Source organism: Heterodontus francisci, chromosome 27, assembly GCF_036365525.1.
Source record: "Heterodontus francisci isolate sHetFra1 chromosome 27, sHetFra1.hap1, whole genome shotgun sequence".
Lineage (NCBI taxonomy): Eukaryota > Metazoa > Chordata > Chondrichthyes > Heterodontiformes > Heterodontidae > Heterodontus > Heterodontus francisci.
The window spans coordinates 6,969,864-6,977,828 of record NC_090397.1 but is presented as its reverse complement, the minus strand read 5'-3'; positions in this window follow the sequence as shown (position 1 = coordinate 6,977,828).

The window sequence follows — 7,965 nt, the reverse complement described above, 5'->3', positions numbered from 1 at the left end:
ATATACAGATTAAAGTCCCCCATAATTAGTGCATTACTTTCTACATGCTCCAATAATTTCCCATTTAATGTTCTGTCCAATAATATAACTACTGTTAGGGGGCCTGTAAACTACTCCCACCAGTGTTTTCTGACTCCTGCTATTCCTAATTTCCACCCAAACTGTTTCTACTTCATGATCTTCTGAGGCCACATCCCTTCTTATTAATGTCCTTAAGCCATCCTTTATATCCTTTGCCATTCTGTCTGTCTCTCTGTAATATTGTGTACCCTGGAATATTCATTTCCCAACCTTCATCTCCTTGTAACCAAGTCTCAGTAATGACAATTAGATCTACATCATTTACCTCTATTCTTGCCACTAGTTTAGTTTATAGTTTAGTTTAGTTTAGAGATACAGCACTGAAACAGGCCCTTCGGCCCACCGAGTCTGTGCTGACCACCAACCACCCATTTATACTAATCCTACACTAATTCCATATTCCTACCACATCCCCTATATTTCCCTACCACCTACCTATACTAGGGGCAATTGCTAATGGCCAATTTACCTATCAACCTGCAAGTCTTTGGCATGTGAGAGGAAACCCACGCAGACACAGGGAGAACTTGCAAACTCCACACAGGCAGTACCCAGAATCGAACCCGGGTCGCTGGAGCGGTGAGGCTGCGGTGCTAACCACTGCGCCACTGTGCCGCCCCCGAGTTCATCTATCTTATTACAGGTGCTTCGTGCATTCAGATAAAGGAACTTTAATTTCATTTTTTTACCTCTATTCCCTGCAATGACCTTATTTGCCAATGTACAATTTTTGTTAAACTCTCTGTTCCTTCCTGTCCCATTCTGTTGGGAGTTACCCACATCACTATCCTGCTCCGATGCCCTGACCTCTCTTTGGATTTCTAAATTTCCCTTTACCCAAACCCCTATGATAGTTTAAAACCCTGTCCACAGCCCTAGTTACACGATTGGCCAGGACATTGGTCCTAGCCCAGTTCAAATGAAGCCCATCCCAATGGAATAGCTCCCTCTTCCCTGAGTACTGATGCCAGTGCCCCAAGAATCGAAACTTCTTCTTCCCACACCACTCTTTGGGCCACTTGTTTAGCTCTCTAATCTGTTTGACCCTGTGCCAAATTGCACGTGGCTCAGGTAACAATCTGGAAATGATTATCTTTGATGTTCTGCCTTTTAGTTTCGACCCTAACTGCTCAATTTTCTAAGCAGAATATTATTTCTGATTCTACCTATGTCATTGGTTCCCACATGGACCACGACAACTGGATCCTCCCCCTTCCACTCCAGGTTCTTCTCCAGCAGCGAGGAGATATCCTTAACCCTGGCACAGGCAGGCAACACAGCCATCGGAGCTCTCGGACGCAGCTGCAGAGAACAGTATCTATCCCCCTGACTATACTGTCTCCTATCACTACCATATTCTTCTTCACTCCCCCCACTGGAATGGCATCTTTCACCATGGTACCATGGTCAGTCTACTCATCCACCTTGCAGTCCTTCTCTTCATCCACACAGGTAGCAAGGACCTCCTATCTGTTGGACAAGGTCAGGGGCTGAGGCTCCTCATTCACTACATGCTGATTCCCCATACCAGCCTAACTTGCAGTCACACCCTCCTGTCCCTGACCATTGGCCATCTCAAATGGTCTCCCTACTCTAAGGGGCGTGACTGCTTCCTGGAACAAAGTGTCCAGGTAACTCTCCTCCTCCCTGATGCTTCGCAATGTCTGCAACTCAGTCTCCAGCTCAGTAATTCTGAACTGAAGTCGTGCAAGCTGCAGACATGGTTGTCCAGGTTTGCAATTCATTCCACAGATTCTCATATGCTGCAGTTGCAACACACTGCCATCTCTGTGCAACCTTATTTTTTTAATTAGTCAATTAGTTAATAATTCACACAGCTGATGAAATGGAAAGTTGCACTCACCTACCTTGGAGTCAAAGGAAGAAGACTCACCAGCTGCTGGAGGTTAAAAGAGATAGGAAAAGGATCCCCTCTGTTCCCCTCTGCACCGAATTCCCACATGCACCAAATTTCCAGCTTCACTCAGGCAGTTGTCTCCCCTCACTGCATTCAACTAAGAAACTAGTCTGCTTTATATAGAGATTCTGATGCCTCACAGCTAGCTCAGCTTTCTGCTACAATTGAACCTAATTACTTGAAATTGTTTGACAGACAACTGCCAATGCTGGCTGCTTCTTGTTTAAACAAGGCGATTTACCTAACCAGGAGATTTAAAGCCTGACTGTTAATCTAAAATTTAAACTGTAGAAAAACTTACCAGAACTTACCACGTGCACTTTACTCTGGCAATGTCTCACTCAGGCAGATGTCTCCTCTTACTGCATCCCCTCACTATAAACCTTCCTCCAGTCCAAAAAACTACCATTAACCATTACTCTTTGCTTTGCTGTCACTCAGCCAATTTTGCATCCACGTCCCTTTTGTTCCATGGGCTGTAACTTTGCTGATAAGTCTGTTGTGCGGCACTTTATCATATGCCTTTCATAAGTCCATCTACACCACATCAACCGTATTACCCTCATCAACAAAGGAGGAAAAAACATTGGATTTTAAGCTCAAAGACACAGTCTGTTCTTTATATAGTTTAAACAAACAATTCAAATTGCAATAGTGGGTTTTTTTTATTTGTGCATGGGATGAGGGCAACACTGGCTAGACCAGCATTTATTGCTCATCCATAATTGACCTTGAGAAGGTGGTGGTGAGCTGCCTTCTTGAACCACTGCAGTCCACGTGGGGTAAGTACACCCACAGTGCAATGCTTAATGAGCAATCTGGGAATATTTTATTGAATTGGTGGAAGGGTTTATCTTGTGCAAAGTGATCTGCCCCTTGACATAGCATGGTGGGTATGGTGATGGTTTACTAACTATAAAATATATACTATTATTTCTACAATAAAGTGCTCAAACCCTCCTTTGTGTGCAGATCCATGACCCATTCTATCAGGGAGGTCATGAGAGTGTCACATATCTGGATATTAATAATGGTATGTGGCCTAGATAGTATTCAGGTAGTGGAAGATGTGACACCCAGGGTGATAGTAATCACAGGATGATCAGGTTCAACACAATCTGGCATTCAGCTATACCAAGGATGGACAGCTAGGCATGTACACCATTTAAAAAAATAAGCTGCAACAACTTGTATTTATATAGCACCCTCAATGAAAAAAAAGCTTCTCACCATCCTTCACAGGAGCATTATCAAACAAAATTTGACACCAAACCACATACGGAGATATTAGGACAGATGGGGATACGTTTTAAGGAGCATATTGAAGGAGGAGAGAGAGGGAGAGAGTCAGAGAGGTCTGGGAGGAATTTCCAGAGCTTAGGGTCTTGGCAGCTGGAAGCACAGCAGCTATTGGTGGAGTGATGACAATTGGTGATGTGCAAGAGGCCAGCATTGGAGAAGCACAGAGTTCTCAGAGACTGTAGGAGATTACAGAGATAGGGAATGACGAGGCCATAGAGGGATTTGAAAACAAGAATGATAATTTTAAATTTGAGGTGTTGCAGGACCAGGAGCCAGTATGGGTCAGGGTGCACAGGGGTGATGTGTGAACAGAACTAGGTGCAAGTTAGGATGAAGGGAGCAGAGTTTTGGATGAGCTTAACTTTATGGAGGCTGCAGTGTGGGAGGCTGGCCAGGAGAGCATTGGAATAGTTGAGACTAGAGGTCACAAAAACATGGCTGAGGGTTTCAGCAGCAGCTGAGCTGAGGTAGCTGCGGAAATGGGCAATGTTATGGAGGTGGTATTAGGCGGACATGGTGATGGAGAGGATATGGGGTCAGAAACTACTCTTGGAGTCAAATAGGAGTAACTGAAAAGGAGTAACTGGGGGAGGGTATTTAAACAGCCCTTATATTGGATGCACACAATATATTTGAAGACACGTTGCTGAGTATTCATGATAAATATGGACCTAGGATTGCCAGGTTGGAACCAAACAAGCATGGCGGCAAAAGGATCAACAAAACAATCAGAACTGAAATAAGAAACAAATACAGATCCTGCAAAGAGGGAAGAAAAGGGAATATGCATGAATTTAGAAATAATCAGAAAACAAATGGTTGTCAAAGGGACAAAGGAGTTTGGAAATAAGCATTGCTGTAGATGTTAACAAAATAGCCCTAAAATTATGCAAATGCACAATTGGGTTCTTAATGGAGTTGGGGGATCTTTAGTTAAGAACGTGTCAGCTGTTGCCCAGTGGTAGCACTTTCATCTGTGTGTTCGCAGGTTGTGGGTTCAAGTCCCCTTCTAGAGACTCAGCACATAATCTAGGCTGAGACTCCAGTATAGAGGGATAGAGGGAGTGCTGCACTAGTGGCAGGGCTGTCTTTTGGATGAGATGTCAAACTGAGGCTCCTTCTTCCCTCTCTGGTGGATGTAAAGGATCTCATTGTACTATCTGAAGAAGAGCAAGGGAGCTGTTCCAGTGTCTTGGACAATATTTATCCTTCAATCAACACTGAATACAGATATTTCAACAGAAAATGCTGGAAACACTCAGAAGGGCAGGCAATATCTGTGGAGAGGGAGAAACAGAGTTAATGTTTCAAGTTAGTGATATTTTGTCAGAACCTGAAAATGTTACATATACAGCTAAAACAGATGATCTGGTCATTTACTTCAATGCTGTTTGTGGGAGCTTGCTGTGCTCAAATTAGCTGCTGTGTTTCCTAATTTACAACAGTGACTATACTTGAAAAGTACTTCATTGTCTAAAAAAGTGCATTGAGACATCCTGAGGTTTGTGAAAAGTGCAGTGTAATTGTGAGTTCTTTCTTTACTGCAAAACAGCAATTAACAAAGAAAGTAGAATGCTAAACTATGAAAGCCAATTTAGAGCACAAGTCTGAGAAAGGCATGGTGAAACTATACAGTGTTCTGGTACAGCTCGAGTATTGTATTCAGCTTTGGTCACTGTGGACGTCATTCAGGTCTTGAATATGGTGAAGGGAAGAGACAGCAGACTAGCTGAGCCAAATTGTATGGAAAGGCTGGATTTTGTTTGACTTGGTAGAATGATATAGTATTGGGGAATGGTATAGAATAAGTTAATATGAAATATTGCTTTAAATTAAATTGTGACAATGGGATAAGTGGCCACTAGTTCAAACTCATGAAAGGCAAATTCAGCATTGATCTCAGTAAGCTCCTCACACTTGGAGTAATCAAATGTGGAATGGTGTCAGGGTTAAGGTGTGGAGACAGCAACCGTGGATCCACAAAGAAACAATTGGATTCTGTAATGCAGTGATTCTAGGTCCTTTCAAGTTAGGTGAGCTAGCAGAGGCTACACAGCTGCCTTCATCTGTGCCTAAATAGTGAATTGTTTACATTAGTGCAGAAACGATAGCAAATCCTATTTATAAGCAACATATTGCCTTGACATATCCTGTGTTAGCTGTTGGCAAGTCTAGAGCCTCCAGTAAAATAGTAGCCTTGTCTAATTAACTTCCAGTCACATCACATACTAAGACCAGACACATCCGTAAGGAACACTGTTTTAATCCATCCTTCTCAGAGCGGGTATTATTTGACAGATTAGTTTTTAAAGCAGGTGTTAAAAATCAACTTAATGCAAACTGATTGTCACCAAGCTTTCTGTTGTTAACCGTGAGCCAAACCACAGCACTGTGGAGCAAGTGGTTGCTAGAGAGGGGAAATGCAGAACTGACTATGGTTTCCAGAGTTAGGGGAATAGACAGGGACATTTGCAGTCATAATTGAAGGTCTTGAATGTTCTATTGCCTCCAAAGTGCCAGGGTAGGGAATATCACAAAGTAGGTAGACGAGAAGGAGAACAGTAATATGTCATGGTTCACATTGGAACCAATGATACAGGGAGAAATAGAATTGGGGTCCTACAAAGGGATTTTCAGCAATTAGGAGATAGATTAACGAGCAGAATATCAAAGGTAGGACTCTCAGGATTACTCCTCAAACCATGTACTAACCAGTGTAGGAATAGAAAGACAAGGGACTTAAATGCGAGTGCGTTGGAATAGCAAGGGATGAGGTTCTTGAAATACTGGGACCAATTCAGGAGGAGGAGTAGCAGCCTGTATCGAAAGGATGGATTCTGCCTAAACAAGGCTGGAATCAAGGCTGGATTAATAGGCAACGCTATCAAGCGACACTTATCAATAAACTGCTGACTGACGTCCGTTTGGGTTCCGCCAGAACCACTCAGTTCCTGACCTCATTAGAACCTTGGTCCAAACATGGACAAAATGGCTGAATTTCAGAGGTGGGGTGAAAGTGACTGCCCTTGACATCAAGGCAGCATTTGACAGGGTGTGGCATCAAAGAGCCCTAGCAAAATTGAAGTCAGTGAGAATCAGGGGGAAAACTCTCCAGTGGCTGGAATCATAGTTATCACAAAGGAAGATGGCTGTGGTTGTTGGAGACCAATCATCTCAGCCCCAGGACATCAGTGCAGGAGTTCCACAGGGTATTCGCTCCGTCGTCAGGACAGAAGTGGGGATGTTCGCTGATGATTGCACAGTGTTCAGTCCCATTCATAATTCCTCAGGTAATGAAACTGTCTGTGCCCCATGCAGCAACACCTGGACAATATTCAGGTTTGGGCTGCTAAATGGCAAGTAACATTTGCGCTACGTAAGTGCCAGGCAATGACCATCACCAACAAGAGAGAATCTAACCATTTCCCCTTGACATTCAACGGCATTACCATTGCTGAATCCCCCACCATCAACAACCTGGGGGTTACCATTGACCAAAAACTGAACTGGACCAGCCACATAAATACTGTGGTTACAAGAGAAGGTCAGAAGCTGGGAATTCTGAGGCGAGTGACTCACCTCCTGACTCCCCAAACCCTGTCCACCATCTACAAGGCATAAGTCAGGAGTGTGATGGAATACTCTCCACTTGCCTGGAGAAGTAAAGCTTCAACAACACTCAAGAAGCTCGACACCGTCCAGGACAAAGCAGCCCATTTGATTGTCACCCGATCCATCACCGTCAACATTCACTCCCTCCACCACCAGAGTACAATGGCAACAGCATACCATCAATAAGATGCACTGCAGCAGCTTGCTCCTTCAACAGCAGCTTCCAAACCCGTGACCTCTACCACCTACAAGGACGAGGGCAGCAGATGCATGGGAACACCACCACCCGCAAGCTCCCCTCCAAGCCTCACACCATCCTGACTTGGAACGCCATTCCTTCACTGTCACTGGGTCAAAATCCTGGAACTCCCGAACAGCATTATGGATGTACCTACACCACATAGACTGCAACGGTTCAAGAAGGTGGCTTACTGTCACCTTCTCAAGTCAATTAGGGGTATACAACAAATGCTGTCCTTGCCAGGGTTGCTCCCATCTCATGAATGAAAAAAAATATAGGGGTCAGTGCAAGAGCTGAATAAAGTTGTCTGGACTGAGGAATAAGATGGGAATTGTTATTCTATTGTGAGTATATTTGAGATAGCTGAACAGTGGAAAGGAAATAGAAGAAGAGCTTAGTACACAAATTAAAGAAAATTGCTAGAACAAGAATGAGATGGCATAGATAACTAATAGTTAGTGAGGATAAAATTAATTCAAAAGAAAACGGCACACGCAAAGTACAGAAAAAAATAATGAGGATAACAAAAGCAAATATGACGAGATTAGGAAAAAGGTTAAAAAGACAATTAGCAAAGCAAAGAGGAAATATGAAATGAAAATATCAAAGAATATAAAAAGATATAAGATTGTAAGTATAAACATAAATAACAAAAGGGGAATAAAGATCGTGATAGGATCACAAAGGGATGAGCAAGAAAACTTCCCAGGCAATAATGCTGAAATGGCAGCGTGACTGAAGAAATATTTTCCTTAGTTGTCACTAAAGAGAGTAACAAAGAGGAAATGGCAACAACAGAAGAAATGAAGAG